This window comes from Strigops habroptila, chromosome 5, assembly GCF_004027225.2.
Source record: "Strigops habroptila isolate Jane chromosome 5, bStrHab1.2.pri, whole genome shotgun sequence".
NCBI lineage: Eukaryota > Metazoa > Chordata > Aves > Psittaciformes > Psittacidae > Strigops > Strigops habroptila.
This window is the reverse complement of record NC_044281.2, coordinates 53,287,923-53,299,974: the sequence shown is the minus strand read 5'-3', so window position 1 is coordinate 53,299,974 and position 12,052 is coordinate 53,287,923. Positions and strand designations below refer to the sequence as shown.

At 40.7% G+C, this 12,052-nt stretch overlaps 1 protein-coding gene across 8 annotated transcripts in view; it reads left to right on the top strand.

Annotated features, from left to right (window-relative positions):
• KALRN (kalirin RhoGEF kinase) overlaps positions 1–12,052 on the top strand; it is a 514,962-nt gene that overhangs the window by 207,242 nt on the left and 295,668 nt on the right. The window lies entirely within an intron of this gene.

Sequence of the window (12,052 nt, the reverse complement as noted above, 5' to 3'; positions counted from 1 at the left end):
TTTTTCAAGTTTCTTTTACTAAGCTTATGAATATATTTATCTACATGTCACAGCACCTAAAGAGGAATGATCTTAGGGTTTGATTCACTATGATTATTGTTTGCACTTCTTGTGATTATATGGGAAATTTGTAGTTTAAATCCTCCTAACTGTTATCTCAAACAACATTTTCAGTTTCCCTTTCCCAGGAAATTGCAACAGGATTTGCGACTGGTAAAATCTTTGGTAATGGCTTTGTACAAGGACGTGGTCACTTATTTCCCACAGTGTGAGATCTGAGACTGTGTTTAGGTTAAAGATATAAACAGACCAAGAGAAAGTATTCTGAAATGACAGCAGCATGTAAAACCCAGTGTAGCTGGTTTACATTAAACAGCACTTAAGGATGGCAGTTGAATTCATACCTGACACTGGGTCAGTGCCCAAGATACCTGTTCACCAGCAAAGACCTTATTTGAGAAATATTTAACATTAAGTTATTCCATAGAGATTGCATTGCAACTTCTTATTCCTTAGACATTTGTAATGTAGTGTATCAGCCTGAAAACAGATAGGGTGTCTCAAAATGAAATACAATGTAAAAAAATACTTAGAGCAGTTGAAGCACGGTTAAGTAGCAGCTTTAGGAAAATGTAGTTTCGCAGGTGCTCAGTACCACTGAAATGTTACATCCCCATACCCTTCCTCTGCAGAAGATACTCATTCAGGAACCTGTTGATAGGGAAGTCCCCTGCAAGCAAAGCATAGCAACTTGTCATATTTGTTGAAAAGACTGGCTAAAAATCCACCCGAGTTCTCTAACCAGGTCTCATACACACCACTACCTACAAATTTCAGTCATATACCATAAAGCAGGCTTTTTACTACTTCTAGTATTCATCTGCTCTTTGCCTCTGGAAGTGTACGAAGGTACTGATTTCAGTGAATTTATTTTAGAGAACTGTGTTGTGCTAGAGTCTTGGCAGACTTGTGCTAGAGTCACTTCCTTAACACAGAAGTACTTGACATCTTGTTACGTGGTTTTGTGAGAAGTTGTTGCTGCATATTTTAAATTCTAGGCCACAGAAGTAGGGTATTCTCAGTGGAAGGTATTGAGCTCTCAGACTCATGTTTATCTAGTCTGTATATCCATTAAAAGTACCAATCTCTGAATCTTCTTCACTTAATGTATGAGCCAGTTGTTTCACTAATGTGTCCGACTGGACCCAGGAGGAGTAGCAAAAGAAATGCAGATGTCATCTGCAGGGGAATCTCACTGAAGATGATTTTTTTTTTTTAAATCCTGTGCAAATTAATATTATTATTAAAACATCAGGGAAAAGCACATTGCTGAAACAAATATAATCTTCAGTAGCACAGAGCAAAACACAAGACATTGGTTTTCAATACATGTACTAAATATCTCTAAGGGGCGCAATGACTGAAAAGGCTTCAACATTGTGTAATCAAGCCTCCTGTTGGGAGAACCTTGAATTCAGATGAGTCCCTCTAAAATGAGAGTCACTGCAGTATCACTCTAGATTACGTAAGAGCAGAGTGTTTCTTCCAAATGCTATAATTTCTTCTTCTTCTCCCTTTTCCTTGTGTGTCACATGCTATAAGGAAATCGCTTACTGCTGTCCTGCCCAGCAGTGGCTGTATTTCAGTCAGTGCTTTGCTTTGGATCTTCATTTTCTTTAGGATCATTTAGATGACCACTGCTTATGAACATAAATCTTCCTTTCCTTGACTACTATGTTTTCATAAAGAATAGAAAATATTTTGTTGTTTTATACTCTCAAATTAGTGGGTTTAATCTTTTCAGCTTGAGAGTCCCTATAATTCTTCCAGGGAGGGTTGCAGACCCTTTTACTTCACCTTTCATGCACGTAGAGTGATGTAAAATATTGATGTTCTTATTCTCCTTAGCTGTCTTTTGCAGATCTCTTAGAAGTAGTCTGACCATCTCAGACTGGAAAGTACTTGTCTCATAAAATGTTCAGAGCGAAATCCAGTCTGAACACTGTCTCCACTGTGTAAATAGCCACCACAGTGTGTCTGTGTATTGAATTTTAAAGTTTCCTGGTACCTCCATTTGCTCAGTTGCACTCTACCCTCTACAATTAGGTATGGTAGCAGAGCCAAAATAGTCTTCGTCTCCTGGGGAGAGGCACAACTCTTTCCATATAACCTGGATATGTCATTTAGTGCTAATCAAATGTCAACTTTAATACCCTGTGAAAGCTCAAACTCTAACATAAAATTCTGAATATAAGTAAGGTTTTAGGGCCTTTTAAAATATCTCTGTATACTCACTGGGTGATATTTTAGGAAACATGTTGTGATAAGGAGAAAATGGGCAAGGACTTAGATTTTCTGGACATCTCTGATTTAAAAAATTTCAGGTGTCCTTATTGCATGAAAAGTTCTTAAAGATGGGATTAAAAAAGAAAGGGTCAAAAGAAGGGAAACCACAAAATGTTTTAAAGTAGGTTAATTTTTTAACCCCTTGGTATTAAAATACCCCAGATGTTGAAAGCAAATCAATTTACTTTTTTCCCCTCCTATAGATCCCCTCTATTGGAACATTTATAAACTACAGTCACTACCTGGACACAGGAATTATTCCTATTTCAGGTATTACAACTAACAGAAGGTCTCTATAGTTGTTGCTGAGCAACTTGTATTATTGGCAAAATAAAAGGAGGGGGTGGCAGTCACACCTGGGGCTTCTCCCACTGAAATTAGTGGGAGAGAACAGAGCTGTCTGTGGAGAAACTTTGTCTTCAAGTAAGGCCTTTAGGGTTTTATTTTCCTGTGCTGGGCCGAGGGAGACGAAAAGTTGGGCTACCACATAGACACAAGCAGTGCAGCGAGATTGAATCCCCAGATGGAGACTGGAAGCTCCTTGAAGCTCAAGTCAGCAGGCAGGTCAGCCATGTGGGGAGCTTTGGCAGAGTGGTGTGAGGAAGTTCACATGCTGTGCAGTGCTGACTGCTGATAAATGATCTGCTGATAAATAACACATTTCAGCTGCTGGTGTAGCCCTGACCCTCACTGTTCAACAGATTTATTCCTTACCAACTAATATATACATATGTATGTACATATATATGCATAATTTTGAAACTAGAACTGAGGCTTCACTGTGTTTTTACTGGGTAACAGGGAAAATATTTTTAGCCATAAGTAACATGAAAAAATGCAGTCCAGTCTAAACTGAATATTGTTTAAAACAAAAACCCCACAATCAGCATAGATCCAAATATTAGAACTATCTGAGAAATGTTAATTGGTTGGTTGAAATCTGGACAGGGAGAAGAATTCAGGCAAGAGTCCACGTGTTTTGCACTTGAATAAATCCCAAAAAAGACAAAAAATTATCCTGATACTCTGCACTTTCCAGCTTTTCTGGAAATAATTTGTAACTGGCACCCAACTTGACTTTTGTAGGAATTTCCCCATCATTTTGGGTTTGTTACATATCAATTTTACTACCCTGGCATCTGCGTGAATGAAAAACAGCTATCATGATGTAATCAGCCTTGTCCATAATATGTATAAACAATGTAGTCATCATCTGGACTGAACCAAGTGTCTCTACTGTTAACTTGCAAAAACAGAGCAAAGAAAAGGGCAGGCTGCTGTAATATCATTGGGGTCAGCCTCTAACGGGAAGCAAAGTAGACTTTCCATGTTCTCTTTGTCCTCACCTCCCCTTCTCCTTCCTGACTTTTCTAGAGTCCACCACACAAAGGCAAACTCCGAAAGATGGCAATGGTAGTTAGAAAATGTCACCAGTGAATTTCACTGGAAGTTTGCGGTGGGAGAAGCATTTTGTTTGGATAGGGCCAGCTTTGTAGAAAGTCTAGTGGCAAGCCACAGACCACATCTAGTCTTTAACGACCAGTGAAGTAGCGGGCTCGCAGTCAAAACCATCTGCCTCATCCACATGAAAGCTTACCTTTGAAAAACACAGCTCTGCCTGTGATTTTTCGCTGTGGAGCAGGCTATGGGAAGCCGTGCTGGTTGCTGGGGACTGCCATGGTAATGCTGCTCTGCAGGGGGCTGCAGCTCCTAACACACAGCAGCTCTTGCTCCCATTTCTCAGGTGATGTGACTGGCCTGGAATGACAGAAGGATTTCAGTGAGTACAAGAGTGATTGGAATGTGATAACAATGCAAAATTCATATGATAGAAGATGAGTTTGGAGAGGAGGGGAGGAAGCAAAATGGTTGAGGGGGAATAGGATAGAGCAACAGTTGCAGCAGTTTTCCTATATCCCACTTACTATGCGAGTGTGGGCAGTAAGACCATGGCACCAAAAGCACACACTGCATCCCTCCCTTCTCTCACACAGCCCTGCTTTAGGCCTCTTCCTTCGTCTCCTTAAATAAGGGAACTGATGTGTTATTCTACTGGATAGGTGCTATTAACTCAGCCCCAAGTTAGCAAAATAAATAATGGGGCATTTAGTTTCCGAAGAGGGGAAATCACAGATACAGCAGCTGTACTAGCCTGCTGTCCAGTGTTCTATTCCCATTTCTAATTAAGGTATTGGGAAGACTCCTATTGATTTTCACCAGAAGCACAATATACATTAATGCTTATTCTGAAGTGTGAGATTAAATTTAAGAGTTCCTGGTTTAGAATCTAACTTAACACCAGATAGAATTAGTCTAGAAAAGTACGGAGAAGCTCTAGCTCCACAGCAAAATCGGTGGGAGACAAGGTTATCCAAGAAGTACACAATCCGAGTATTTGAACCATGCTCATGCCATCACTGGGGTATACTTGCTAAAGGTTTATGTTCCTCAAATGCAAGGAATGCTCTGCAAGCTACTTATTGTCTAAAAAGGTGCAGGATGACTTTGATGGAATAATAGAATGCAAAATGGGGGAATTTATCCTGTGGTTTAGCAAGGGGGAAGATGGCTTTAAGAAACATTGATATCTTGATGTTTAAGAAAGGGGAAACTCAGTGCATTCGTGATTGTATGATGCATATCCACTATAACAGTTTCATACTTTACTTCCCCTTACACTGCACTTAAAAATTCTGATGCTATATGCTTTGTAATAAAATGCATTACAAATCTGATGATATGCTCCTTTTGCTAATAGGAGGTAGTTTGTTTTATTACAGTCCATTAGGCAGAGCAATTGTAGTTGCTCCTTTAGTCAAATGATGCTGTGTGGGGAAGCATTTCCTAGAAACAGGTCTTAGCTGACTTTCTGGAAAAGCAGCATAAGAAAGATTTAAAAGATCAGCAACATCTTCAGTTTCTTCTTTGTTTCCCATCACCTGTATGTTTTCTTTTAGCAGTGGCAAAAGACCCTGGAAGTGATACATAAGCAAGTGATAGTTTGCCTGTTTAAAACATGTCACATTGACCCTTAAGGTTTTGTGTAATGCCAAAGACATGGCACCTGGGATAGACGACTGACTGAGATAAAATCCACTTAGTGAAGGATCATTTTTCTATTTCACTGCTGGAAGCGCTCAGTTTCTTTGATCTATTCTATGTACCGTATATACAATTGCCTCCAAGATTTTGTTTGAAATGTTGGCTTAGAAATTACTGTAAGGGGGATGAGACCCAGGGAATGAGACTGGGAAATGAATGAGGACAATACTGAGAAGCTGATGGGCTCATGTGAAATGAATACAAAGCAAGTGAGTTCTGAGGAGGTGGATAATTAGGACTGGGGAGGAGGCAGGAAGCATATTAAGAGGGGAAAGAACCAGAATCAGGATTAATAATGAAAGCACATCCTTAGTGTTTTGCACCAATGAGAAATATATATGCCCTCTATGCTCTTCCACTGCAAAAGCATTTGTTACTGAATGAATGGTATTTAACAGTTAACAGTAATAATCATACAGGCATAATAGGAATGGATTAGACATGGATTTTTGCATAGGATTTAGATTTAATTTAAGTTACATGAACTCTGCATTGGTGTACGGAACTCAGCATGCCCTGGTTTTCCATCTAAGTACTTACACTATGGATATCACAACAGCACAGTAAGTGAGCATCACAGTAAGGAGCTTTCCTGGAGATTTTGAACACAGGGAATGTTGTTAAACCTGAGGTAAGCTCCGTAAGACTTCCACAATAAAAGGAGTCAATGAGCTTAGTGTCTTCTGCAGAAGCATTTGACTGTCTAAGGGAGGCTCATTTAAGCATGTTGCTTTCATCCTTAGCCCATTCCAAATGTCTGTGCAGATAAAGGACAGAGGCCTTGGGGTACACATACTGACTGGGAAAGGCACTGAACTGGAATCTGTGTTTGTGAACACGCATCTGTTTGCAGAGGGCTTTATAAGAAGAGTGATCAAGAATTTACTGCTAAGCACAAATGAAATCCCTTATCCATGGTCCTAGAAAAAGAGTTCTCAGAGGTCACAAGGGCTCAATTTGCTGTTGGTACCTACCGCTTTCAGCCCACAGCTGCTTCTGTCTTCATTGGGTGAAACAATGCAATTTCAGGCTAGTTTTAGCTCCATCCCCTGACCTGATGGCGTTTTGGTGTTTGGGGTCCCCTTGAATTTTCTGCTAAAAAGACGGAGGCCTGGTCTTGTAAAGCAGGAAGAGTCTCAGCTTCTACTGACAATAGTGGAAGACTCATGCCCACTGTTAGAGTTCCCACTGAAAGTATTCAGTGAGCCATAGCTGTTAGAGCCCTGCATCCAGCAACTGTGCAGCTACCATCTCCAGCTACTATGTCTCGCTCCAGACTTACTGATGGCAGGGTTAGCAACTTTGCCACCCACTTACAGGAATGGGACTTTATTTCCAGCTGTTTGTGCTGGTGCCTCCCCACAGTATTCCAGTTATGTCAGTACACATTTGCAACATTATGGGCAGCCTGATTTGCCAGGGCTTGCAATAGTCCTAATATAAGAAAAACAAGCCTTGAAAATGTTCCTGACACAATTGATCCTTATTTTTAAGCTATAGAAGAAATATACAGATCTCTACATTTATGGATCTGGAATAGACATTGCTTAAGAGAAAGAAGAGTATTTTAACTTACTTTAGTGTATTTTTCTCTGTCTTTTCTCATGCATAAAGACTCTTGCACAGAGCACAGAGTGTCTGTTCTCTCCTGAAACCTTGTTTCCATATCTGGTGTCTACTCTCTCATACTGCCAGTGAAAAATGCTTTCTTTTATAATCTAAAGTTACCCTTAACATGTGGTGCCTTCTTTGGTATAGAGATTCTCACTAGATGTCTGTTCTTCCCCATTGATAAAATAAGACTTGGGAAGCCAATGCTGGGAAGGAAAGTCAGCTACCAGCCTAAATAAGCTGCCATGTGAATAGAAGATCATCACCTCATGACATCCTTTGTACCCACTCTGAAACTAAAACAACAGAGAGAACAAGCCCCGTGCTCAGCGTGAAGTTTTTGCTCTGGCACAGAATTTCTAATACCAGGCAGAACACAGAAAATAGGTCCCTAAACTGTTGAATTGGTGGACAATATCTTATAATATTAGATAAACGATAGTTAAGTGCATGTTCATATGGCACCTAGCACATTAGAGTACTGAATCTGGATTCGGTATTGGCTGTTTCCAGCAAAGAAATGCAGATTTGCAGTTGAAAATGCCCATGGAGACGTAAGGATTTGGAAACATTCCTACTGCATACTGTGTATCTGCATATGATTTGAGTTGCTTTAGTATAGTACTGGGAATATTCTGCTTCATTTAGGATGTTTTGTGGAAGACCTTTCTAATAGCATCAATCAAGGACAAAGGATCAACATGGGAAATTCATATCAAAGGGAGAAACTGTATATCCATTCTTAAAAAACTGTGTATTTCCCCCAATGAACCTATGCCAGCTCTAATCACTTTTATTTAATTACTTAACACATCTTAGAACAAAAGAGGCTCTAATAAAACAGGTGATAATTGAAAGCATGTAGCAATAACTATTGTAACAGTAGTTTTTAATTAATTTTCAGTGTTTATTCAAACGTGTTCTCTATCATGTTTCTTTCTCTTTTTTTTTTTTTCATTAAAATAAAATAATTGAACTCTTGCTACTGAGTACAACTCCTGCTTTGTCTTGAAGCACAACAGTGCTCTCATGGGTAAACCGCTATGAGGTGTTCTAATGCAGCTGAATAAACAGTGTGATGGTCTGAATGCATCTTTACTGATTTTTTTTCTGAATCTCAGTGATAGCACACCAGGGATTAGGCTCATGGATTCTCCAAACCACTGGGTTTGCCTGGTCTCAGACTAATTTCTTTCTTTTTTTTTTTTTTTTTATTTCTTTCCCTCTTTTTTTTTTTGGTTTTTTTTTTTTTGTTTGTTTTTTAACAAATGAAAGAGCAAAGTTTGCCAAGAAGCAGAAAAGATATTATAACAAGGGTAGAGAGTAGTTGTGCATAGAGTGTGAGTTTACAGTTCCTTGTAGTGCTGTAAGCATAGATGTCATGCTAAAGAGATTTCAGAGTGGGATCAGCACCTTCCACTTTGGAAGGCTCTGAGAGTGGCAGCTAAACTGCGTCACATCTGCAATCCCCTTCACCTAGTCGTGGACACGAAAGAATTCTTGGTAAACAGTAGGGTAAATCCTCTTCAGCATCTCTAAGGATAAAGGACTTACAAACCCCTTCATCTTTAAAAGGAAGATGAATCATGCATAGCCTGTATTTCTCCCTGCATGCTGGGACTCACAGTCTTTGCAATAGCTTTTAATTAAAGATGCAGCTATCTGACATACACTCTGTTTAATACGAAGTAGGTTTCTAACGGTTGCTAATGCTGTCCACAATTTGTTGTCCTCCAATCTAAAATGAAGAGTTGCCAGAGTGGGAAGTAATCATGGGGTGCTCTGTGAGAACTGTTCATTATTTTGACCACTGCTGGTCACAGTTAATAAGATCCTGTTCTTGGTACCTATAGGAAAGAACAGATTTTTGCAAGACCAGGAGATCATTATAAAGTTTTTTAACTCAAAGCACAAACAGAGCTCATTTCTGCTAATTGGATTGTAAAATTGAAAATGTCTTCATTATTAGTGATATTATGATCATTATTTTCCAAAGGAGCTTGCAGCTTTTACAGTGTCAAGCTTGTATCCTGCTACTTTCTTATTTGTCAGTCAAGGCCACAGGGAGTCTTCCCCTATGTACCAATAGCTTTGTGAACATTTGCTTTTCTGTCTTTCCATCTACCAGTAGGAAGCTTGGGGACAAATCTAATAACAACAGGACAAATTAACAAGTACACACCAACTGCTTTGTGCTGCCCCTACAACTGAAAGCAGCTACAAACCCAGTTTTGCCATCTGGTTTGAGGAACTGTGGGATTGCCTTGCCTGCTGAGCAGAGCAGTACAGGGAACTGGATAAATGTATACCAGAATCCTTTCCTTGGTGGATGATACTCTAGCAGTGAATGTCACCTACCTTATTGCAAACATCATTTCCTTCCCTGTGGAGGAGGGGGCAGGACTCCTTTTGGAGCCTACCATTGACATTTCTGTTTCCACTGTAATGGATCTGTTGCTGGTTCGACAGCTCTGAGGGTACAAACTTCCTCCTGTAACTCTTCTATGACCTGAGTTCAGACTTCACAAGGAAAATACATAAGACTCTTTCGAAGGCATTTATGGTGCTGATTTTTCAGATGTGGACAGCTGTCCATCAGGAAGGACGTTCATCTGCCAGAGATAATTGCTGTTGAGCTGGGTTTGCTTTGGAGCAGTAAAACAAGAGTACAAAGGATGCAAAGTTCAAAGCTAAAAATTGGGAATTAAAAACCACAGGGGTTAACTGCTCTGCCTTCTGTCACACAGGAAGCCCGTCCTGCAATGGGAGTCCTGATCTGATGTGTTAAATAGATATCGCAGTGGTTTCCATCTTTCTGTATCATACATTCTGCCCTGTGCTGCCAATCTTTTTTTTTTTTTTTTCAGGCAGCTAAATACATTGCCTCCACAGCACTTGGAATTGAACCTGATCTGTTTGATGGGAACTTAAAAAACAATAACAGTGCCTCACTCCACTGCTGCAGCTAGGGATGAGGAAGACTTGCGCATTTCCTTCGTGCTAAGTGTGCCCTATAGCATAGTTACAGTGGTCTGAGGCCACTTTCTATCCTATTTGCATGGGATCATCCAACACGCTTGTGACCTTTCGGTGCAAGAGGGCAGAACATTAAGTGAGTGATGGCGTAGTTCCTGCTTTATGTTTCCAGACTCTGGCAGCAGTTGTCTCACAGTCTGTCCACTCCTGACTGTAAGGAAATGGCTCTGAAGCCTGTTACTGCTGGAACTGGAACATGGTGTGCTGTGCTATTTGTAGTTTCCTGCTGCCGACACTGGATACGCAGTTACTATTCCTCTTGCTTCCTCCATGAACATTAGAATGGGTCCAAAAATAAGTGAAGGCAGTATGTTCTGTTGGAATATTTTTGCATTTGCACAAATTTCCTCTTTATTTTGCTTGCCAATTTTGATAGTGAGCATTTTGAGGCTGTTTCAACTTCTCCAACTTGGCACCGCTGGGACTCACAGGAACGCTCCCCTGATCAGTATGGCAAAAGAAAGTGTTCTGGCATCTGAATACAGGCTTAAAACTCATTTTTAAGGATTAATATAGCATATGATAACTGCAAAGTTCTGCTTTAACTAATGAAGACAAGAAGACCTAAAGGCTCTAAAGGGCAAGGAAGCCCACATGTCTAGAAAAAGAGAAGAAAGAGGCCCACACATACAGAAAAAGAAAAGAAAGCTGCTTTTTTTTTTTTTTTTTAATTTATTTGTTGCTTTGATCCTCAAGAAGGTTAGGTGATAAGGGCCTAGCTGTCAGGAAATAAAGTAATTAAACTGTGCATGAGGTTCACAGACTTATTGTGCAGCATCTTTCAGATGTAGCTGTGTGATTATTCCTATATGAATGTCTTCCTGGCCTGGCTGAAATGCTTTAAATGGCCTACACTTGTCTTGGGGTCTTAAAAGTATATCTTAAATTAGCCTTCATACCTGTTTATAGGGAACACATAAGGGTGGGTGTGCAGTTCAGAGGCTGCCTCCTCAGGAGCTGGTGATAGTTTAAGAGGTAAAACTGGGAGCATGGTCTGTGGATCATTTCCAGGAGTATCAGTGTCATTTTAAACTGTGTCACTCTGGCTTTTCCTCTTACGTATCACACATATTATGTAAACTAATTCAGAAGTGTTTTCTTGAACCTTTATGTGTTGCAAAGTCCCTCCATATTACTTGGCATTGAAATCCTGGATGCCTTACATCCTACACAGTGCTGAAAAGGTGTCACAAAAAAAACCAGTCTCAAGGTGAGAAATTTTGCTCAATTTATTGCTAATCAACACAAATTTCTGATCTCAATTTGGGTGTTGAAAGGGAAAAGTAGGACACATTGCCATAAACACCTATTCTTCCCAGAATGTGTGTATTTCCCTGATTTTTGTCACGGTTTATACCCAGTCCATCAAAATTCATCTGGTGGGGTGAAAGGCAGTGGGGGGTGTCAGCGATAATATTTGCATGAGTCTCTACTGCTGTTACAGCTGTTCCAGCATGAGCCACTTTCCGTCCATCAGGGGTGTCCCTGCCTCTTTGCCATGGAGGACCCCGCAGAGTGTCTCCAGCCTTCAGCAGTGCCATCTTCCTCTCCCAGCCCCTTGTATCCAGGTGCTTCTCTGGCTGCTGGATGTTTTGGTGCCATGACCAGGCTCTGGTGTGTGGGGCTTCCCTCAGTGCTAGAGCTGGTAGGAACTAACTGGGACTGGCTCGGGCTGGCTGCCCCACTGCTGCACAATGCATCAGTTGTGCCTGCTGCACAAGGGGATGCACAATCACCCTTACACCCAGCCAAATCAGCTCTTACAATCCTTTAAGCCCTGAAGAACCAGAAGTCCCTGTGAGGGGTGAGTTGGGTATTGAGGTTTTTACCAACAGGCCTGTTCACTGGGGGGGGCCTTAAGACAGCGCCATGGAAAGCAGGGGCGCTGCCAAGTGAGACGTGGTGCCACCTGTGGATTGTGTATCCCAGATGGAGACAGGAGACACCCTCCACCCTT